A 25069-nucleotide genomic window follows, 5' to 3' on the forward strand; every position below is an offset into this window, starting at 1 on the left:
TGAGAATCACATCAAACGTTTTTTGTGATATGCACAACACGCTGGGCATTGACGAAATGGGAATTTGGGTGGCAAACGGAGAGGGCGGCCGAACAGGATGCACGTGGTGGACGGTCCCCAAACAGTGTTACAGCGCTGACGCAGTAGCCGAAGGCCAAATGCTGCGGTTCATTGTCGAAAAAGGGCCGACTAACCATTATGAGCACGCTGCGACACCGGAACAGCTACGACGAGAAAGCAGCGCCGCACGTGCACACACTGATGACTACAGCAGGTGGAGCCAGGAGGAATCGACACTAAGCGTAGTGATGGCGGCCACTGCGCTCGATTTCGCAGGAAATGGCGTCCTGTAATATTCCGTATGTACGGTTATGCAAGCCTGCAGACTCGCATATCAAAAACTCGAGCAGAGCAGGTCGGCCGACAGCGCCGAGTCGCCTTCACGTAGCAAGTGCGCGCGCGGCGCGGCAGCGCAGTCCCCCCTGTGACGCCACACGCGAGAGGGCGCCCCTCAAAGATCTCGGGGCTAATACACTTGTATTCTCAACTTGGTTCCACCTCTCAAACATTAAAATACGTTCCTACAAAAGTAGATAGCTGTGCTTCAACCTTTTTAAAGTGCCCTGGAAAAGTTTCGATAAATCAATTAATCGATGAAACGCCCTGCATCGAAAGCGATTAATTGATTAAAGGCTAAAAGGATGAATGATTAATCGTTAATCTCATAACAAAATTTATTGACCATCTCAGCTAGCAAACATAAATATACAAGTTAGTGGACGAGTTGATAGCCGACGCCGTAGCCTGGTAGTGCAATTTTACAAAATATGGAGCACCTCATCCACCTTCTCATATCTGAGAAGAAGGCTGATACCTTCATCTAATTTCTTGGGTTCCTTTCCTGGGTTCTAGAGAAGGACTAGCTGAGGGGGCCCAATCCCTTTAAAGAAACTACACCTTGTGTTTGGCGTATGATAGCACTTAGTTGCTTATGCGCCACTAAACCCAACACAATACAACACGTCATTCTTCAACTACACCACAACATATCAACACCCTCCCGCCCCTCCCACTCCCGTTTAACCGTTTGGTTCTTGGTTACTCTGGTCTATGAGCAAGCGAATTTTTTTTAAGGAAAAATAAACAATACAACAAAATGATGGTCTCGCCTGTGACATGTTGCTGCTATCGCACTAGATGAGTTGCCAGGCAAATTAACTGCGGAAGCCTGCTGTTTGAACTCAAATTCCTTTTTTTTTATGAATCGAGTAGCACGAAGAGCTGCTTCTAATATGTCGAGTTGAACATCACTTAACCCTTTCTAGCAGGAACTAGAAATCACAGCACAGTAATAGTAGAGATTTTAAAGGTGCCTTAGAAGCGTGCACGGCTAAATTGATCGTTTTTCATCGTTTTTTTCGGAAACCGTAAATAAAACTTTCAAGAGACCCTTATTAGTACATCAGGTACGCGCAACTAAGAATGTGGCTGTCATTAATGACAACATTCATTGTTGGTGTTCCTGTCGAGTTAGAAGCAAAGGATGTCGCGAAAACACAACTTTAACAAGCGGATTCTAGTAAATGAGGGAGTCGGGTAGAAGCTAGTCAATTTTTTTTTTCATTCTACTCTGAAGATTTCAGAATTGCGAAAACTCATGCCGACTAGAGGTGTCTACCTATTACTCTTCCTGGCTCACTTATTGATGATAGCATGCGTTTTATCTGCAAAGGGATAAATAGTCTAACATGCTGTTTTTGTTTGTGAATGCTAAAACCTGACGCAGACGCAGTTTTGCTCTTAGAGCAGGAGCGCACGAGCATTTTCATTTGAAAGAGAAAGAAGCAGTCCAGTTTATCTTATTGTCACAAAACTAAACACCAAAATACCAATAGAGAAAGGTGAAGTAAGGAAGCTTCAGGAAGAAATCTGCGAGAGGAAAAAATAAATAAGGTGTACCACAGTTGTCACGCGGGATTTTGACAAAATATGATGCCAAACGTTAACAGCCGGCGAGAAGAATATTTCTTGGTGCATTCCGATGCAATATTTTGGGCTCTGGGTTTATAAGGACCACATATGAGCATAAAAATTGCACATAGCGATCAGTAGTTATTACCTAGCTGGATTGAAATTGTTTGGTTTATGCCAATTCAAACTCGCATATTTGTACATGTGTCCGGATATGAGAATAAACACTAATATGAGCCACAGCAGAATGCGTACACGAAGCATATATATTGCACAGGTGCCAATATTATTGTTCACAGTTTGCATTCATCAAAAGAAAGCTATGGCTGCGTTTCCAGAAGTCTGTGAAGGAGGGTGGTGCGAGGAAGGGAGGTTTAAAGCAGTTAAGCTGTGGAAGCAAAGGCAGTCGCCGTCGCCCGTCTCGATATACGATTTTGCAAGTACTGCGAATACAAACCCCACTGGAAGGCGACGTAGCCATCGCCGCCGGGCCCTTAGTGCCACGAAGTGCTTGTCAGTGGGCGAAGTTCGCCACTCACACGTCGGTAAGACTGTCGAATTTCATAATCCTCGTTATTGTGCTCCTACATTCCACATTGACAAATGCCTGTGGCCACTTCGGCTATGGAGGTTTCGAGGGAAAATATGGCGTGGGCAGCAGAACAGACGCGCACGTTTTCGTGCACGTTGCTGCCAACGGCGTGAAGCGAGGAGCGACATTTTAGGCAGGTACCTTTCCTATCCTATTCTTTTTCTGGAAGTGTTCTGGACAATGTGGGGAAAGAGAAATACTCTTGTCCACGCCTTACACCAGTTCACCCAATAATGTCACTGATCTGTTATCGTGTGGTAGATTAAGAGCAGCAACCAGGGTTTTAAAACCAAGCGCCCGGCGCCTCAGGAGTGTCCTAGACGTAGGAGCAGTGCCCTGCACCTTGGTTCTGCCGAGTTTTATGTGTCTAATTCAACGTTCACTTACCCACCGTGGTGGCCTAGAGGCTTCGGCGTGGCGCTGCTAAGCCAGAGGTCGTTTGATCGAATGCCGGCCATGGCGGCCGCATTTAGACGTGGGCAAAATGCAAAAAACACCTGTGTACCGTGCATTGGGTGTTAAAGAACACCAGGCGATCAAAGTTAATCCGCAGTTCCCCACTACGGCGTGCCTTATATTCAGATCGTCATTTTTGTACGTAAAACCTAAGAATTAAAAAAAATGTTAATCTATGCACAACTGCCTGTAAATACCCGTATATAATATCTCGTTACCTTCGAAGTGTAACAGCCTCAACGGCGTCCCATATCTGATGGCAAGAAGTAACGGAGGCGGTGGCAGTTGGGGAACATGACAATTTCACTGCAGAGGAAGCTGACCGCGTCAGCCTGTTTTATTTGAGTACGCAATAATGAGAGCGAGAACGTTAGTACATCAGAAGCCACTCAGCTCGTTTCTGCTAATCGGTCTATTAGTCGTAAATAATTCATTAATTATCATATGTAAACACTAACCAACCATTTCCCTTCATATTGTTGCGTGTGGAAAGACACGTAATATGATATGATATCGTAATAATATAGATATCAATGCAGTCATAAGACGGTGTTTCGGGCCAATATTCGTCTGCTTGTAGGACACCAAGGCACAGAGAAGTAAAGAAATGTTTTCGTGCCGACTGTAATGGCTTCGTACCTTAATAATAATAATAATATTTGGGGTTTTACGTGCCAAAACCACTTTCTGATTATGAGGCACGCCGTAGTGGAGGACTCCGGAAATTTTGACCACCTGGGGTTCTTTAACGTGCACCTAAATCTAAGCACACGGGTGTTTTCGCATTTCGCCCCCATCGAAATGCGGCCGCCGTGGCCGGGATTCGATCCCGCGACCTCGTGCTCAGCAGCCCAACACCATAGCCACTGAGCAACCACGGCGGGTCTTCGTACCTTCTGCAAACCAAACTTGACTAGGCCTCTTCTTGCTGCGGGTTCTATCATTTTCTTGTATCACTTATATAGGTGTTTGAACCTTAATGACCTAGTATAAGCAGACAAACGTAATAAGAAAATGCGGAGCCAAATAAGCCATGAAAATCTCGTTGCCTAGCTACTCTGGGGGGCCCGGGAGAAAGTAACATCAAGAAAGAAATATGAAGCTGCACAGGAAGACAGAAAAGAGATGGAAGGAATAGGTGGTAAGGTGAATAAACAGCGCACACACCTGGGCGCACATCTACTTTTGCATCACCCTAGCTATGAAAAGCAAGCCGGAAATGGATACTACGTTGTTTAGACCTTGCATGTCATATAAGTGCATAATTTAATGGTCAAGTCATCTCCAATAGCTCCTGAGACGACTGTTTCAGTCGTGGAACTGTTGGGGGCGTGGAACCGGCGACATGGCGGGAGCGCTTACCGGTTTTCTTCTGGTTACGCAGGTCGTCACATCGAGCGTATCGCTTGCAGGAGCCCCTTCAGTGCCCACTTCGGATGACGAGGTGTGCTTGATGAATGCGACTGAGGCACTGCAATGTTCGTCAAGCGAGGATTTCTGGACATGCCAAGTATCGACCGAGTACGGACTTTTTTTTACTTCGAGTGTGCAACACTGTGTACTGGGCGGCAACGGTGGTGACTTACGGCTACAAATTCATCGTAGCGGCACTTCGTCGGCGGGGCGTGGAACCGGCGACATGGCGGGAGCGCTTACCGGTTTTCTTCTGGTTACGCAGGTCGTCACATCGAGCGTATCGCTTGCAGGAGCCCCTTCAGTGCCCACTTCGGATGACGAGGTGTGCTTGATGAATGCGACTGAGGCACTGCAATGTTCGTCAAGCGAGGATTTCTGGACATGCCAAGTATCGACCGAGTACGGACTTTTTTTTACTTCGAGTGTGCAACACTGTGTACTGGGCGGCAACGGTGGTGACTTACGGCTACAAATTCATCGTAGCGGCACTTCGTCGGCGGGGCGTGGAACCGGCGACATGGCGGGAGCGCTTACCGGTTTTCTTCTGGTTACCCAGGTCGTCACATCGAGCGTATCGCTTGCAGGAGCCCCTTCAGTGCCCACTTCGGATGACGAGGTGTGCTTGATGAATGCGACTGAGGCACTGCAATGTTCGTCAAGCGAGGATTTCTGGACATGCCAAGTATCGACCGAGTACGGACTTTTTTTTACTTCGAGTGTGCAACACTGTGTACTGGGCGGCAACGGTGGTGACTTACGGCTACAAATTCATCGTAGCGGCACTTCGTCGGCGGGGCGTGGAACCGGCGACATGGCGGGAGCGCTTACCGGTTTTCTTCTGGTTACGCAGGTTGGTCCTGTCACTAATTGTCTAAAGCGGCAGTATCTTGTTTTGCCGGTTCCACCCCAAACTTTGTTTACCGTACTATGCTCTCGTCCATCCGGAACTGACCGGACAAAGGCCCAAAACAAACGAAAATTTGCACTTTTTCGGAGAACCGCCTTCTACCTGCTGCTTTTATTATTGTGTGGAGGGGATATAGAATTAAATCCAGGGCCTACTGAACAACTGCTTGCGCAGTTACTTGAAGGGCAAAATGCTATCATGGCAAAACTAACGTCCATGGAAGAAAAACAGAATAAGCTCACTCTTGATGTAACAGATTTGAAAGCTCGTTTTCTTTCGTTGGAACTTAAAGCTGCGAAAATTGATGGCATGAGTACTGCTTTAACAGCTATTGAAGTTCAGCAGCGCCAGGATCACGAAGCACTGGCGACAATTACCAAAAAGATTGACGACGCTGAAAATAGGGAACGACGCAACAATTTGGTATTTTATGGTTTTACGGATGCATTTGCAGCTGAGACAGCTTTAAAATCTGAGGAACTTATCGCAAATTTGTGCACCTCAAGGCTTGAACTTACTGATGTCAGCATTGAACGTGCGCATCGAATAGGGCCGTATCGTGAAGGCATAGCACGTCCAATAATTGTTAGATTTTCTTCTTTTAAGGCTCGTCAATCTGTGCTGTCAAGAGCACATAAGTTAAAGGGAACAGAGTATAGCATATCAGAAGATTTTTCGCGTTTCGTTCGTGACAAGAGAAAGAAATTGTGGGAGTTTGCAAGGGAGCATAAGCAGCAAGGAAAGAAGGTTATTTTAAAGTTTGATACGCTGCACTTAGACGGCAAACGGTATCAAGTAGATAGCGCCACAGGGTGCGTAGTCCAACAATGACCAGTTTGTACGCCTAGAGTTGCGCAGCCGCTTACCGTTATGGTTATCAACTGTCAGAGCATAAAGAACAAAATCGACGATTTCTTTATGGTGGTTCGATCGATACGACCCTCAATCATTTTGGGCACAGAGTCGTGGCTTGATTCTACAATTGCCGATTCTGAAGTTTTTCCGCCTGGGTATCAATGCTTTCGTCGCGACCGAAGTGCAAGAGGAGGAGGGGTGTTTATACTTGTGAGTTCAGATATACCTAGTATATTGTTGGATTGTTCTGCTACTGATATTGAATGTGTTTTTTTGTAGAATACGGCTGCAGAATGGGAAAGGTGTCGTAGTTGGTTCCTATTATAGGCCTCCTAGCACAACGTTCGAACAGTTATTCAAATTGTCTGAGTGTCTTGAAACGATTAAAGCGGATCATATTTGGATCGGGGGTGACTTTAACCTTCCACATATTAATTGGTCAAGCAATGACCCAAGGTGTACAGCCGGAGGCCGACTACATTCAACTTTTTTTGATATTCTGGACGAGTACACATTTACACAGTACGTCCATGAGGCATCTCGAAATGACGGTACAGGTCATGTTCTTGACCTACTTCTTTGTAATATGCCTAATATTGTATCGAATGTCCATGTTTTGCCCGGTGTTAGTGACCACAATATAGTTGTGGCTGATGTAAATGTTGAGACTATGTCTGTTCCCAAAAAAGCTGCCAGAAAGGTGTACGCGTACACTAGAGCAAATTATGATGCAATTAATTCGGCATTTGAAACCTATTTTCGCACTTTTGATACACTAGCAGCCGAACTGAATACTGAACAGTTATGGAACGTGTTTAAAGAAAAACTATTTGATCTGCGCGAAACTTTCGTTCCCATCCGTATCTTGTCAGCTAAACGCACTAGAGGTAAACCGTGGTTTAACACTCTGCTGCGTACTCTACTGCGACGTATAAGACGAATGTACAGGAAATGTAAAAAAAAATAATTCTGTGGAAAACAAGTGGGAGCTGAAAAGAATGAAACTTAACTTTCAAAGTCTAACTAAAGTAGCTAAAAATTCTTACTTCTCAAGTCTTGGTAAGAAGCTAGTGGAGGATTCGAAACAGTTTTGGGAATACGTTCGTCTCAACGGTAAAGATAATACATCTATTCCTCCTCTAAAATATTGTCACACAATCGTTGACAATGATGCGTCTAAGGCAGCCATCTTTAGCAATTATTTTTCGTCCGTGTTTAGTCCAAGTTTTTCACGCGTTGTTAACATGGTTTCTCCAACTGAGGCAGAAGTGATGCCCGAGGTCACTTTTAGTGTGCCTGGTATTCGTAAATTGTTAGAAAATCTCAAACCAGCTAAAGCGTGCGGCCCAGACGATATACCAGCAGCGATAATAAAGAACTGTTCGGCAACGTTATCGTTGTACTTTCACCGTCTATTTCAGAAGTGCTTGGTGGAGAAGGCACTACCTTGTGATTGGAGGTTAGCACGTGTTACACCTATTCATAAGAATGGGCCAAGAAATGACGTTGAGAACTACAGGCCGGTGTCGTTAACTAGTATACCATGTAAAATATTTGAACATGTCCTTTATAGTTGTATAATGACACATTTGGTTAAACATAATCTTCTGCATTCTAGTCAACACGGTTTTCGGCAAGGTTTTTCTTGCTCAACACAGCTTGTTGAGTTCACGCATGAATTGGCTCTAGCAATAGATAAGCGTAAAGTGGTTGACTGTATTTTCTTGGACTTCAAAAAAAGCGTTCGATGTTGTTCCCCATGACCTTCTTATTAGTAAATTACGGGGCTATAAACTGAATGAATCAGTTATTGCATGGATAGCCGAGTATCTCTCTCTAAGACAGCAGTCGGTAGTTCTCAACGGTTGTTCCTCCGGATATGTTCCCGTGACCTCAGGAGTTCCCCAGGGCTCAGTTCTGGGCCCTCTTTTGTTTCTGATGTATATAAATGATATTACTATTGGCCTCAAATCTTCGTTCAGAATGTTCGCGGATGACTGTGTAGTTTACAGGATTATAGAGAATGAACCGTATACCAAAGATCCGGGATTCGTATACCAAAGATTTGGGATCCGTATACCAAAGAGCTGGCCGATACGCTTGAAAAAATACAGAATAGGGCAGTGCGATTCGTTCTAGGTAATTGGGATCGTCACCTTAGCATGAGCGAAAGCAAACGTAAACTTAAATGGGAAGAATTGAAAGATCGTAGACGAAACCTCAGGTTGAAATTTTTCCATAATATCTACCATTCTAAAACTGGAATCAATAAGGAGAAGTACATTCAAGAGCCGTCCTATATATCCCAAAGAAGGGACCACAGTCTCAAAATAAAGGAATTTTCCTTTAAAGGTGACGTCTTCCGCTATTCATTCTTTGTTAGATGTATAAGAGAGTGGAGTAATCTTCCGCCTATGATTGTATCCAATGTGTCAAATGATGCTTTTTACCGCGCTTTGTGTAATTAGTTTCTTTATTGGTATCAAATATGATGCTTATTTTTATGTATCCCCCTGCTGTAATGCCAGCAAAGGCGAAGCAGGTATCAAATAAATAAATAAATAAAATAAATAAAATAAAGGAAGAGGGCTTTAAATTAGCATTAATCGCACATATAAATACCTAAATAAAGCCTGTGCCCTTTGACATAGTAAGTTTCTTATAAGGTGCTGCGTGGAATCGGTTAATCTGAACTGCGTTACAAGAAGATCCCAAAGTCTAATGCCAATATCCCAAGCAGCACAGAAACCGGAACGACTGTGCGCTATATTGGGAACTATAGGGGCTGCCGGTAGCTCCTACAGATATTCAACTTCGAACATGTGTGCGTTTCACAAAACCAGCGCGTCTGCTTTAAATAGAGCTGGTTGCATCATGCCCGGCGGCGCCAGGTTTTAACCATTCAGAACGATCCATACCGCGCTAGTTGTCAACCCCCTTCACCGAACCTCGCCTCTTCCCACGCAGTTAAAGGCGACATGCAAGCGATGGGCATGAGTCGACGCACATTCTCGCCATTGATGCCTCCAGCGCTTTTGAATATTCCGAATGTACGTCGCGCAGCCGTAGACTGTAAAGGTGGAATGGTTTCCGAACAAAAGCTTGTACGCCTGTTCCCTGCTTCTTTCGGCTCTCGAAGGTTCTATTCATTGGCCCGGTTAATATCGAAAGAACTTCGTTAGGTTGAGGTACTATTGTCAGTTGAATGGGTTAGCTCTAGATAGCGCTGAACGCTAAGTAAGAATGCTTTGGCGAGCTCATTTATTGTAATTAAAGCTCTGGCCCCATGTGTTGTAAACTCTGTACAAACGGTTTACTTGTTGAAAGAGTGATTTGTACTTGCGTTCATTGTATATAGTCTTTTTTCCTTTTATTAATTCGAAGTTCCCCTCTCAACATAAGCGCGGCAACCGGCATCAGCTAAGCATCCATTAACCTTGTTTCCGCCGCCGGGCGTTTGGTGGAGGCTTAAATTCAATAGCGCACCATGAAAAGTATTACGTGCATCGCCGGTAGCTCGAATTTCTTAGGGATAACGATATATTTGCTCAAGAGGACCCTCGGTTGCGGAGAAGACACTTACTTTTAAAACCCAAATGGGTAAGTCCACAGGGATCCTACTAATGATATGTAGGAAACAGCCTGGGACACAATGATGACAGAATTTGGGCATTGTAATAGTACATCATCAGTGCACTCCATGCTGGACACTGCAGGAGTATACCAAAGTTCAAATCCCTGCGTCCCAAACGTCAAACGTATTTCTCTGCAAGTCTGGCGATGGATATCTCGAAGCTGGTGCTAGTCTCATCATTCCTAATAATTGTGCCTGGACAGTGGATTTGCGGCATTACTTGCTTGAATTCTGCAATTAGAACATGCCCTAAAATTTATTACTAAAAAGATTGATAAACAAATATTGCCATAACTGGGCGATTATCACGCCTTTGCTGATGTTCTCCAGCACTCAAGTGTCAGAAAAATAACATCTAGAAAGGTCATATAGGCCGATCAGGTACTATAGATTTCACAATTACCTGATTGCTGACACGAATGTGAATAATTATACTAATAATTGCTGCTGGAATCTTCCTCGTCAATGTCTCAGGTTCCTTCTGTCGTGCGAAAAGCGTGGCTCTTCATATTTGAAACATTTGACAGGGTTTACGCAGTGAGCAGAAGTACCACTACCGCCGCTTTTTCTAGACCATAATGAACTTACTTGTACGGGTTTGACTTGACTGAATTTAGCAAGAAAAGGCGAACACTAAATCGGAACGAACTCACCTTGATCCACTACAGGAGGCATCCTCTCTCGAATACGGTCTTCACGCAAGTATAGTAACTCATGTGACTGATGGTCCCACCTGATCATTGTCTTCATTATAATAATCACCATCATCTATCTATACCTATCTCCGCTGCAGGACCGAGGCTTTTTCCAGCGATATTCAATTACCCGTGTCTGGCGTCATTTATTTGTGTCCTCTGCCTGCAAATTTGTAATTTCATCAGATTACCTAATTCGCTGCCGTCATTGACTGCGTTTCCCTCACCTTGGAAGCCACTCTCTTAATCTAAATGACCGGCAGTTACCTGCACTACGCACTACATTATCTGCTCATATTCTCTTCTACCTTTTAGTCTCAACTACAATAACATATACTCCCGTTCGCTTTCTAATCCGTGCTGTAGACTTCCTGTATAACGTTACAGCTATCATGTCCTGTTCTAGTGCTGTTTCGCAGTTCTTGGGTTTTTCTTAACTTTACATGTTAGTGTTGCATAGGTTAGCACTGCAAGAATGTGCTGGTTTTAGAAATTTCATATCAGGGATATCGGTAAGCTCCTGTTCATGACTACAGAATCTCTGTCGTATGGCTTCGAACTCAATTTTATTTTTCCTGAGTTCCCATATCGTGATCCGGGTCCCCCTTTGTCTACTTGGCCTAGATAAATCTGTGACACACCAACCACACGGCTTCAAGAGTCTGAATATCTAGAAGAGCTATGAATTTAGCTAGTTAGTGTGTATCCTTTTTTCTAGCGCTATGTACTGTAAGGGGTGCAATAGGGAGGAAACGAAACTCTGGACAGGAAGTGAACACGAGGTGACACATGGGAGCACAAACTACCAACTGGTTTATTGTCAGATCATACCACAGCTTATAAAGCGCACCACAACGCATTACGACTGCGTGAACTATGGTTATGGCAGATCCTCTCAGAGCGCGTTCTCACGTGAAAATGCACAGCCTACATCGACAATACGACAGTCGTCGTTAGAGAAAAAGATAAAATGACCAGGGAAACCCGGGAAGCCTCAGAAATAAAACAAGGAAACGAGAACTGCGGAGCACGCCTTCATTCATGCTGACCAATGCTGAAATCACTTACGTGAGGAATGCATTCACACACATTACTTATTGATAGAATAATAACAAACAGATACGTGAGAACGCGATCTGAGAGAATCTGCTATAAGCATAGTTCACGCTGTCGCAATGGGTGGCGGTGTACTTTATAAACTGTGGTAAGATCTGACACTAAACCAGTTGGCACTTTGTGCTCCCATGTGTCGTCATGTGTTCGCTTCATATCCAGTGTTTCGTTTCGTCCCCATTGCGTCACACAGTACTTAGCGCAAGAAAAATGAGTCTGAATATCGATTTACAACCCTTGTACCATCGCAACGCTATTGAGCATTGCCTCAATTTTTCGCATAATAAACCTCAAACTTATCTTTAGACTTCGTCTGTTCGATTTCTCCATCATATTTCGTAAGTTATGACAACCGTAATGTCATTTGCAGACCGCAGTTCGCTGAAATATTCCCCGTTGTTCCTTACACCTAATCCTTCCAAATATATAGCTTCTTCGTTACGACTTGCAATTATGTAGGGATTAATTTTGAGAAGCTTGTGTCTCAGGCATGACATCAATCTTTAACCCACCATTTTTCTTTTCGCCTTTCCTTGCTAAGAACTACACCAGCTTGAAAGCGTTGTTGACATTGCTTTTCTAAAAGCACTCCCGTATTTTTTTTTTACTCATTGACTACGCAATGCCTTCGCGAGTATTAGTATCTGAATTTAATGCAACGGCTTTTCGCAATCTATAAAGGTCTATCACCTGATCGGGCTCCGTAGATTTCACGATTACCTGATTAATGACATGAATGTGATTTGTTGTTTAACGCTGAACTCATTGGAAATATTATTAACTGCTGCTAGAATCTTTCTCGTCAGTGTCAGTGTCTGTGATTCCTCTTTCAAAACCTCCCCATCTAGCAGGTTACGAGAAAGGATTTTCAATCCATCGATGTTTATGGCGCTGCGGAAGACTTCGAGAGCGACCGTGGGCTCACTACCAACTTCGATGTCAAGGATGACCGTGACGTGCAGGAGTTCAAGTGTCACGAGTGCACTGAGGAAAGCAGGCAATCATCGCCTGTTAAATCGTATAATGTTCTTCGCAGTCAATACAGGCGCAAAAATGAAGGCGATGGCCTGAGGATTCCGGGTAACTCTTGCAGTGAACGCGCTTTAGCACAATTAACCACTGAGAATCCTTATTTGCGTTTGAAGCTTGGTACAGAAAAGAAGTTTTCGTCAGATGACTCATTGCTCTAGATGAAGCATTTCAAAGCGTCATCGCTGTCAGAACTACTGTGACTGATGATCCGTTTCGTAGGAGCGACGCTCGCGGATACCGCCAGGTCGAAAGGATGCGTCTGGTGGTCCACCTCATCCACAGAAAACTTCATGGATCTGTGTTGCACATATATATCCAGGCAAATTATAATGAAGGTTAGCTAAAGGTCGTTATACTACAAGTACACTGTCCTAATAATTGATTACCTCGACTACGGCTGTGGCCTTCACATAAACTTAGTCACTTCACGTTGCAGTGAGAACATTTAACTGCCGGTGGGAGATATACAAATGTGAACCCGCCCTTTGCTACCTCCTTTTATTCGCGGACATGTTGTGGCCGAACTTGCACGATAACTTTCCATCTTATTATGTTTCTGTGTGTAAATGTTCACACTTCTGTGAAAAATGCTCGAGCGCTCCGCACAGAGTACACAAAGAGTAATGTCTAAGAAATTGTGAACTTCCGTGTACGGGGCTCAGTACTTGCGGTTCCCGCTGTGCACATCATGTCTCAAACCAACCGGCAACGCACAATTATCAATTTATCTGCATCGTCGCCCACCGCTTCACTACTCTAGACTGATGTACGGATGTGTAGTAGGGCGCTGGGCGACGACAGGCTACTTTCTGACCAAAAGATTTTGGATCACCAGACATACCGAGCAGAAGTCGCGATGAGGTACGAGAAACGACCAAACAAACTGCGCGTACACTCATTAGTCTGGGTGATGCGTTAAAAAGAGGCGTATGCCTATCCAAAAACGCTTTAATTTAGCATAAACCAAACGCCTGACGCAAGAAAGGGTGAACGTGCGACTAACGGCTATTTGCATATTTGTGATCATAATTAAACGCCAGATATGTGACGCAATGTGTTACTAAATATCGTAGTGGGCTCTGTGTGCCATCAGCGGCGAAAGTTCCCGCTGCTCAGGATCTGTGAAAAGCCATAGAATTTCTTCGAGAGCAAATTCAGCCTCATGGCACGGAAAGGTATGCACTTTGTACTTCTCTGTGCAGCCACTACTTGCAGCTCTTAAGCTGAGGTCGCGCGGTCAAGACATGGTGGGTTTTTTTTTTCTTTAATGGGCTGACGTGTTTCAAAAGCTTTCGCGATCAAGGTCGCTCGCAAACAGCTGAAGAACTGAGCCACTCTAAATCAGTAAACAATATCACTTCATCACATTAAAAAAAAACAAAAAAAAGCTTTTAGCTGTACAAACCCCTCTAGATCGTAGATCGTGACGTGTTTACAAAAGGAAGGCTGCTCACGTTCATATGTTCTCACCACTGCTTGAATTAATCAAAAAGCCCATCTTTTCTCCAGTTATTTCAATACCCTTTCACGGCTACAATGAGACTAGCTGCAGATTTGTTTGCTTATCGATGGGCCTGTTTCCAGTGCTACATAATAACAACTCACCGCATACGTTGCATCAATATACCCACCGCCGTTGCTGTCAATGCGGCCATGGTCGTTTCCTTGTAAGCATCTACAGTAAGCATGTCAAGCATAAAAACTATATAACATTTCACTACAAACAATGTCACTCTTTTCATAAGAAACAAGCTTTGAAGAAACGAAGCTAGCGTGCCTCAGGCGCGTCCGCAGAGTTCATTGAACAAACGACAGGAAATCACATACACGTAGAAAGACCACACTTTGATTGAACTCGTCGTCTCACGCATGCCGAATTAACCCGCTTGAGACAAACGCTTGAGAGGGCCGCGTGGCGTGCAAGGACGTCACTTCTCAGCCACCCTGGGATTCCGGCTGAGAGATATTAATGAACTCGAAGGTTCAATCCTCGGCCATTCGTGTCTGGCCGACGAACACGCGAGCACACTGAGCGAAGAGAAAACGCAGTTTTAGCCGGCGCGGTTCTTTGTTTAGGAGAAATACGAGAAAAAGCTGAACATGGGAAAAATATAAGGGATACGAACTTGTCTTTTTTCGCAGCCGCTGTCATTGTTCCCAGGGTATCCATCGACAGTCTTGCCGAGAAAAGGCTGCTTTCGTGGTGGTCGCTTGCGCAATGTTTTGCTAGCACCCAACCGCGCCCTCACCAAACCAGTGCAACAGTTTTGTCATTTCGTTATTCACTATATGACAAGGCCTCTAAGTAACCTAATGGAGAATGTATGTTGCTTGAACGTGTATCTTTTAAATGCGAAAGCATTTCTATGCCTACCCAACGAAGAAACCCGTCTATCCATCACGTGAGAGGTTGGCTTTTGAGATAGAGCCCGCAGCAGCGAGCGAATTCACCTTCGTGCTGCCTCGCTTCAACGCGAACTAAGCATCGAGAATACAACGCTATCAGCACTCGGGGCACTCTGTCCCCATTGCAGATCGCTTTCAAGAAAGGGTCCGCGCTGCTGCGTCATACGCAGCCGCCGCCCGAGTACGGATGATCGCGGTTAATAATAGAGACGGATGGATAAAGCGCTAAAGTACAATAACGGCTTATAGTGATCGGAATGTCATCAGCGCACCTAGCGCCGCCACCTGCAGTACTTTGCTTGCTTCATCAATTCGCCTTGCGCCGCCGAAGCAACAATTCATGTCACCGCAGCGCTGTCGTATATAGAGGTCGGATCAAGTTTTATAACATTGATAATGACACCCAGCTGCGTAGAGATGAGCAAGTGGCACACTCCTTACGCATACTTGAACAACTCCCAGAGGTGTTTCTGCGTGAATTTTTACCGCGAAGCAGTATATATCTAAAATTCCGCGCATTTTTCTTCTCCGTGAACAAAAACTTACGACATCAATGGCTCATACCCCCGTAAGCATTCATGCTACCGTAAGCAAGCAAAACGCGCAATGGCTCGCTCATAGCCCCGTAAGGCAGAGGCAACAAGCATTCAGCCAATTTAACAGTGCTTAATTTTTATTCTAATCGCATATACAACATACAGAACAGGGGCCCTATAACGTAAAACTATTCCAATATATTTCTATTCCAATCTCCTGACATAAAATTTACGTAACCACCGACGCAAGCACCGGGCGGTCACCCGCAGGGTTGTCTGAACACACCAATAAAACGCTCTCCTCGTTCATAGGAGGTCACTTTTGTTTGCTTGGAAAACGAATAACATTACCTACACTGAGCGTCTTGTCGTATCTAATTGGCTGACAAGAGGCGAGGAGAACGCTCACGTAGAGAGGGATTCGATGTGGCAGAGCCAGTGCACTAAAAATCAATAACCGGATAAAGAGGGTGGTGCCGGCGTCTGCGATTGGTCGGCTTTCCCTTACTTAGCTTGGGGTGGCTGGTCGAAAATCATGGTGGCATGCAACGGAAGCTTAAGAATGGCGCTAAAACTGACCCTCAGCAAAGAATAGTTGGCAGAATGAGGTGGTAAACGTGCCGAAAGTGCTCGAAGGCGTTACACGGCCACGCAAGTTTTATTATGCGCAAGTACACCCATGCTCTCCTGCAGGTGCGTGTAGCCAGCGCCTGAGCGATCGGCGGTAGCCATCGTTTTATTCCTTTCGGAACTGGGCAGCCTGCGGCTATTCAGAAGAAAATTGAAAGAACATCTCATTTGTGAAATGTTCCCTACTACTGTATTTTCTTGTTTTACTTATTCAGCTATTTAGGTTTTGTGTGATTTTGCAGTATAAAAAAAAACAGCTGCCATAGAAGTGTTTTTTCGCTGATAACAATCGGTAGGGACCCTTTAACAAATTTGTTTGGTCCCAAAAGTGTGTACTTTGCAATTTTATACATTCATTATGTTAAATAAACTTTCAAACTTTCAAACTTTCAATTCAGTTTTGTTCGGCATATTAATGCATCTTTAATGCGTACACGTCACTTTGACGCCGTGAGTTTTCGTGGTTTTGTGACGTCACGTGACAGGCAGGTGAAGTGGGTGCGGCCCGAAAACTTTTGACCAATAACCGGGGGCTAATGGCGAAAAGGCGTCGAATCAGAAATAACTGTTTTTATTTTTTCTGTCAAAGCATGCATAATCATTGTGTGTACAGCATATTAGATGGGGCGGTATCGCGGTTTTCGTGACCTCGCGTGATAGACAGGTGAAGTGGAGGTGGTCGAAAAACGTTTTTGACCAATCATGGAGGGCTGATAGCAGAATTGTAATAGAAAACTTTGGAATAGTTTTACGTTATAGCGCCCCAGCTTGTCGAAAACTGTCATCATCAATGGCTCTTACCCCGTGAGCAATGGCTGATACCCCCGTACGCAATGGCTCATACCCCCATAAGCAAGAAAAAAATGCAATTATTCATAGTCCCGTAAGGTTCATGGCTACTCACTTTGCGTTAAGTAGCTGCGATGACACTACCACTGTTGTCGTTGTCGCTGATTTCAATGTGGATGTGTCCATACCGAAAAGGGAGCGATTCACGCGTACCGTGTTGCAGACATATCCCTTGCGATGCCACACCGATCCTGCCCAACCGACAGCCCAGCGGCGTACATGCCTCGATTTGACATTATCAAAGAATGTGATTGCGGTTGCGAGTGAAATAATTGCCAACGATCACGACAATAAATGAGTGTCCGTACTTATTGTCACGATGACCACTCATCAAGACAATAAATGAGTTCGTTCCTTTGTTCAAAATTATGTGTCACCTCCGTGTCGTGTGCTAAACAGCTTCGCTGCTCAACCACCTTCATAGTGTGGAATGACTCATGATTTTTATTTTTGTGATTCTTTTGAAGCGTAAGTTTAAAAAAATAACTGTAGCATAGCGCGGCAAGTGAACGAAACCAAGATGACTAAAGCTTGTGAAAAACACGTCCTAATGCCGCGAGGGAAATTTGTACTTCTATACAGAACAGTACAACAAGTATAATAAGCTGAAAAATAAGTAAGAAGAAGATGTAGCAAGCATTCGAATATCATTCTGCTTGATCTACTGAAGACACTTGCTTTTCGCTTGCATATTTCTTTAATTACGCACTTTGTGCATTTTTAAAGAGGTTGTTCCTGAGAACAATGTAAGTCAATGCGATTTTATGTGGCATTAGTTCATGGTTTACTTGCTCTTTTTGTTTAACAAACATTAGTAAATTACAAGTGTGGTCGGCTAGCTAATAGAGTTGAACTACTCGTAGACGAGCGTGTGATTGCAGCGTCCGGACAGTGGCTCTTGTTTTCTTTGTTGCATTGCAACTTTCTGAAAACGAAACGTGTGATCCCTTACTCTTTTCACCAACTGCCCTAGCTTTATAAGAGGCGGGGTCGGGAAGTTCCGGCTGCTCACTCACGTCGGCGAGAACGGCATCAAGGGATCATGCAGACAAACGAGACAGTCATACAGTCGAATTAACCATGACGTAAGCGCGAGCGAAAGCGTCCAGGCTGGTGCAGTTATAAGCCTGCCGTGCAAAAGTTAAGGCATCGGCAGAGCGCCTTTGACGACGTGAACGCTAGCGTCCACCGAGAACGTAATTCTAGGGTTTCTTGTTTGGTTTTCTATCAAGGCTTATAACGAGGGCTGCAACAAAGCACAACCCCAGACACTGCTAAAAATGCCAAAAGCCATAGTGCTGGCTCGAAGTATCAGGGTGTGTAGACCTCTATAAGCTCAGGAAAAGGTAGCTGCAGGAAATCTGACGCTGAACAGCCTTTTGAAATTTTGCCCCCATTCCTGATTGTGAGTGTGACCTGTGTACGTGTTCAATATGAAAGAGCTGAATGTTTGCGGGTCCTCCCACCGCATTTCTGGATGGTGTCAGTGTGATAGAGCAAGTTCATCAAAGAGAGCTTCATAATTGAAAAGTTCAGAGTTTCGGGATCTGGCAGCAAAAAAAGTCACCAAAGTTTACAACCATATCCAATGAGATTATTCATTCAGCGGAAGCGTCTTGGTACGGATTATCTGGTGAAAACAGTTAGCACACTAGCGCAATTTTTTTTATTTGTAGCAGCTGTTTCTTATTGGCCGGCTGTCCTCGTTCATGACCGATTTGCCATGTGCTCTCATAAACCCGTCTTGAGTATGAAATACGTAGTAACTGCACGATTAAATCCATAAGCGTTGCGAATGACGAACACGTGTTAATACTTTTTTCACAACTCTGTATTCTCTCTGCTCTTTGGTCCCTTTTATGGCATCTACCTGTTAGAGTTTTTAAGGGATAATGAATATATTTTAATCGAAAAGTGATATAAACTACCGGCAAGTGTGCTTTTTCAGATCTCTACATGTCGTCTCCCAGTTATTTTGCATACCTTACCATACACGTGGTGACTTTCGATTAATGAAAGAAAACAGCAACACCACTTCATTCTGATACATTAAATGACTGCCATTACCTGTTCCTCAGTGGAAGAAAATATTCTTCTGCAATGAATTGAGTGCTGTCGAAAAGTCAGTACTTTCTTATATTATGTTCGTGTACACTTGTGTCTGTGTGTAAAAACTGAAGTCTGCGATAGGAAGAGAAGGCATTAAGTGTAACGTTCGCCCACCCTTCCTCCTTATTTGAAAGACATGTGAGATGCAGGAATGCTCTTGTGAGGCAATCGTCAAGCCGGCTTGAATTAAACCTGTTGTATATGAAATAAAACTAAATGTTGCGACTGCAATTTCATTCACGCTATAGAATATTTCATGAAAATATTTTACACTATCTCGTAACATTCCAAGCTCCAACATCGTTTCCAACTCTGCAACTCCACAACTAAAATATGTCAATTTCGCCAACCGCACCGGCGAAAGCGGTGCGGTCGGCGAGTATAAGTTGCATCTAGAAAAACTGTGCCTGTTTTACTCGCGTAAGCGACATAACAAAAGGCTGTGAACTATTGTTTAAAACGTTCATTTGGAAGAGTTTCACTGCGCAAACTAGTGAGATCCACTTCTGTGAAAACTTGTAGTGTTTGAAACTCCTTAGACTCATTGCAGCTCTCACCCACTTCCTGCCGTCAATTACATCCGGAAAGCACAACTTCGAACTTGGTCCATGTTTCGTGATTCGCAGGGAACCCTTGAGAGTTTAGAGTCAGTTTACAGTACGTCTGGGCTAGGCCATAGTTCGCACCGGCAGTCACACCCTGAGATGACGCAGGACCATAGAGCTCTGTGTAATGGACGGGACGTCATTTTCCAATGACTCCCACTGCAGCATCGTTGATAACGATCTTGACGATGATGCTGCCCCGGCAGCCCATAAATAAACATGGACAGTCTCTGTAACTTTGTCAGTTACAGACGCTGTGTGGAGTCGGTCTGCTCGCTTACACCAATACACGAGCTTACTGGAATAACGCGAGCGTCTCCAATTGTCACCTGCACACACTTGACACTTCGTGTAACATGCCAGTGTCATCGCACTTTATCCGAATCAATGAACCTGTATTGTGCCACCTCTGGCTATAGGGGTGGCTTTTAGAAAAACTTACTATTTCCTGATTGAAATGGCAGATGCACTCATACGCGACTGGTACAGCCATAAAGAGACAACCGAACACGTGTTGTAGTTTTACGCTTCTTATGACATAGAACGTGACGTTCTTTGAAATTTGTTAATCCGACTGAATTGTATACCATTTTAAGAAACTTCAGAGACACTTGGACATCATGTGTCGGAGGCTCACAAAGCGATACGCCATTGCTACGATTTGTGAAATCGACTGGCCTCCATGACTTATTTATGTGTGATGGGCAGCCCCACGAGCCCGTGCTGTTACTACATCCGTCCCTCGGTTTTTCCTTATCACTCCCTCCTTTTATTTGCTTCCCTTGAAGCATTTTCTTAGTGTAGGGTTGCAGGCTGGACCAGTATTTGGTTAAAATCCGCGGCTTTCCTTTTTTTAATCCTATCTCATCTCTATCCTCCACGCACTGAGTTGAGCTTATTCGGGCTCACTTAGACTTGCTAATGGCTCTATAAGTTTGAGCGAGTCTGAGGAAGTCGACTAATAAATGAGTTCGCCGACCTATGCTTATTTTGAATACGCTACTTTATTTTAAAATGAAAAGATAGGCCAGAACATAGCACTGCTATTATGATTGATCTGAAATGCAGCGTCGCACGTCGCTTTCCTTTGTCGAGCTAAGCGTCTTTCTTGAGTGAACGTCATCGTGTGCACCCACGTCCACCCTGTAGATGATGGACTGGCTTCCGGTCCATCTGGCCAAGATCATAGTTCGCCCCCACGGCCACACACTGAGGTGACCCAGCTTCACAGCGGCGGACCACGAATAGGAAACCTCCAGAGGAATTCGCCGAAGCCTGTGTGGAGATGTTATTAAAGCTCGTCCCTGCACCACTGTTGCCAGAACCACTCGGGACTCTGATAGAGTCACTACCTTGTACAAACCATGTAAATGCTTTTTTTCTCGCTTTTCATTGTCATGCCCGCCTTCAGCGTTGTCTCCTGATGCCTACTGTGAAGACCCACCTCACCGAATCCTGAACGTATCACCGCTGACGCTCTAAGCATACTTAGATTATGATGTCGCGAGAGCTCTGGGCGGCATGCGTCACAGTCTGTTTTAGCAAGTGTAGAGCTCATTTTTACTTTTTGTGCTTCACTTTCACCGAACACCGGTCTGGGGGTCACCGTCCTGCGAGAAAAGCACATGAAGCGGCTCCCGAAGCGCGCCAGACCGAAGCAGCAGCGCGGCGAGCCTCCGCCATCTCCCGCCCTTCGTGATGCTCTAATGACTTTCCATCGCAAAGCAATCAGCCATCAGGTGAGCATTTTCTTTCTGTAGGCCGCAGAAAAGATGAGCAAGCAAGGAAAAGGCTACGTGAAGATGAGATCGAGGCAAGTCAACTTACAGGCGACAACGCAGACATGGAGCGACAGCCTTCACTGTTGCCTCTTACAAAAAGAAAAGAGCCGCAGGTGTTCCTGTTATATTCAAGCCAACTCATCCTGACAGCAGTTTATGGAAAGTAATCCCAAATCTTCTGGCTTCTGCGGTCATGACAACAACCCAAGAAAAAAATATTCAGCCATCGTCTCAACAAGGATGCCAGCCTCATGGTCACAGTGACTACATTTCCTGCAACTAATCGCCTCCTCCTGGTGACAGATCTGTCGGGTAATACTGTAGAAGCTCCAGTTCGATATTCCTACTCTGGCACGTACGGAAGGATACAGGACGTTCCTCTTTTGTACTCGGATGACGACCTCAAGGAGTATTTGAGTGAACACGGAGTTATATCTGCTAAAAGGCAAGTTTCGTACGTCCCTAAGAAGCATAATGCAAAAAAGGGGGTAATGCGTGCAGACACGGACACAAGAGAAGTAAACAACACGAACGCCGACTATCAACCTAAGTAAGCACTGAGGCGAAAAAGAAGACACAAAACTCATCTGCGCATGCTCTGGAATGGTAGCACCACGTGTCAATCGGGTGCACGTGCCGGTCTACGTGAGAGGCATTGTACAGGTATAGGAATGAAGATACGCGTCTTATTGTCGAGGCACGGCATACAAATAATAATGGAAGTGCGTGCGTGAGTCAGCCTTCGCTTACCTTACATAAGGAAGAGATCAATTACCTTAACAGTTATCCCTCACGTAGACCGGCACGTGTACCTGATTGATACGTGGTGCTACCATACCAGAGAATGCGCAGATGAGTTTTGTGGCTTCTTTCTTTTTTTCGCCTCAGTGCTTCCTTCAGTTGATAGTCGGCGTTCGTGTTGTCCACTTCTCTTGCGTCCGTGTCTGCACACCTTACCCCTTTTTCGCATTATGAATCCTTACCAACTAGCTCAGCTTTCTGTCGCTCTAAGTCCCAACGAAGATGGTGTGATAATGGAAAACCGAAGACGCTCAGTCATCCTGGAATTCTCTAAGGACGCCCCTTTACCAAACCGAGTGTCGCTTGGATTCTGCAGTTATCCGGTCCGCCACTCAATGTTTCAGATGTCAAAGACATGGGAACATAGCGAAATATTGTAACGGGCACCATCCGCTGCAAGATATGCGCTGGTGCACATACGCATAAGGAGTGTACGTCACGTTCCCAGCCTCGCTGTGCAAACTGTGGAGCTGAGCATGATGCAACATACGGAGGGTGTCCCAAAAAGAAATGAGCTACTCTTGCACGGACAATGAAGCCAATCCAGGGAAAAGTGCGAAAACGACGAGAACCACCACCGAATCCGGATGTGATATATACATCTACAAACTAAAAGCAACCCGACACGGTACAGCGCAGCGAGATGGCTTCGAAAAAGTCATTCGCCTCAGTCGTGAGAGGAAACCAGCAAAGGCCTTCATCTGCAAAGAGTCAATCAAAGCCCTCAAGTGATATATGTCTGCGTGAACAGTGTAGTGTGCCCGCGGTGCTCTGAGTCCCATTCAGAAGACGCCTGCAGCACACATGTTCTAAAGTGCCCGAACTGCAGTGGTCCTCACAAGGCCTCATCAAAGGATTGCCCGCGGATGCGGAAGGAATTCACGATTCTAAAACGCATGGTGCGCGACAATTCGACGCATCGAGAGGCTGCTACCGCTGTTCGGCGACGTCGGCATCGACACCGAAAACGTTCAAGAAATTCCGCAACTGAAGATAGGTACACGCCAGCTACAGTCAGAAGGGCTGCCGCATCTCCGCACTGCGCCACCAAGACAGATACAAGGAAAGCGAACAAAGAGGAGAGCCTCGCCCGTCCTGAAGAATGGCCTGAGCTACCGAGGGCACACCTCCCTGCTAAGATACCTCAAAACGCACCGGCTTCAACGGCTTCTGCCACTGTTGAAGCGACGCTGGCTGATGATCTCCAGGTCATCAACATTCTGCGGTCGCTCATGAGTGCCATTCGCGGTATACTTACCAACATGAAGTCTTCGTCTGCGCAAAGCGCACTACAGGTGCTGGACACTTTGAGTCCAGTACTTGCAGCTCTTGGTTAAAATCATGGCTCTCCAGAAGCCGTCGTTTCGTGACGAAGTCCGAAACGCGTCGATATTTCAGTGGAACGCCAGAGGACTGAAGTCACGCATGTCGGACTTTCGACAGTTTGTGTTCACGAATAAGTTCCCAGTCATCGTCATCTGCGAGCCCCTATCAGATAACATCAGACTGTCCGGGTATGAATGTTTCATGTCCGCCACCCACGGAGAATGCAGCAAGATCATCGTATTCATGCGACGTGATCTTACGTATGTCCATCACCCAGTGTCGCCTGACCAAGAAAACCAATACGTCTGTCTGACAGTGAGGAAAGGCAAGCTCACTTTCACATTAATTGGAGCCTACATATCGCCCTCAAGTCGGTTGGACTGCGAGAGATTACGGCGAATCACCACAGCGACTCCGCAGCCTTTGGTGATTACTGGAGATTTTAGTGCCCACCACCATCTCTGGGGAAGTTCTAAGATAAACTCGCGAGGCAGAAGATTAGTGTCATTTGCCTCCGAACAAGAACTATGCTTGTTAAATGATGGAAGCCCCACCTTTCTACGTGGAACTGCCTACTGTAGCTGCCTGGACCTGACCTTTGTTTCACGCTCCTTCACTAGAAAGGTCAGGTGGTTTCCGGATATTGAAACGCGGGGAAGTGACCACCTACCCACTTATCTTAGGGTTGAAGGGTTGACGGACTCCAGGTTAGCCGCCGTCACACAATGCATCGACTGGCCAATGTTCAAGTCAATTGTCGAAGACGGCTGTCGTGATGACTTGGCCACTAGCCTAGAGGACATCATAAAAGGTGCCCTAGAGGCTGCGAAACATTCACTTCCGAGAACGTCCACACGCACCGAATACGACATTGAGCTAGAGAAGCTTCGTGCAATTCGTCGTCGTGCAGAGCGAAGATACAGGCGCACGAAGTCTGTAAATGACTTGAGGTTGGCCAGAAGAACTCAAAAGAAAATTCAGCGTCGCATGGACAAACTTGCATCCCAAAGATGGAAATCATTCTGCGAATCTTTGAATCCACGAAAACCATTGTCTCACATATGGAGAACTGTTCGTGGTCTCCGTGGAACCCCTCAGCAGCGCCACCCTTTTAAGTCTTTGGCCCTTCACCAACAATGCAGCGAGATTGACGTAGCGGAAGCTTTCTGCAGGAGGATTGCTGGCGAAACTAGTTGCGCTGGAACATCGACGCTCCGCCACTCACCGATTTCACGCGACTCCCGCATGGATAGTCCTTTCTCCATGGACGAGCTCGAAGCTGCACTGGCCTTGTGCAAGCGTTCATCTTCACCAGGCCCCGACGGTATAACCTACCGTGCCCTGTGTAATCTGGG

Source organism: Dermacentor albipictus, chromosome 1 (assembly GCF_038994185.2).
Source record: "Dermacentor albipictus isolate Rhodes 1998 colony chromosome 1, USDA_Dalb.pri_finalv2, whole genome shotgun sequence".
Classification (NCBI taxonomy): domain Eukaryota; kingdom Metazoa; phylum Arthropoda; class Arachnida; order Ixodida; family Ixodidae; genus Dermacentor; species Dermacentor albipictus.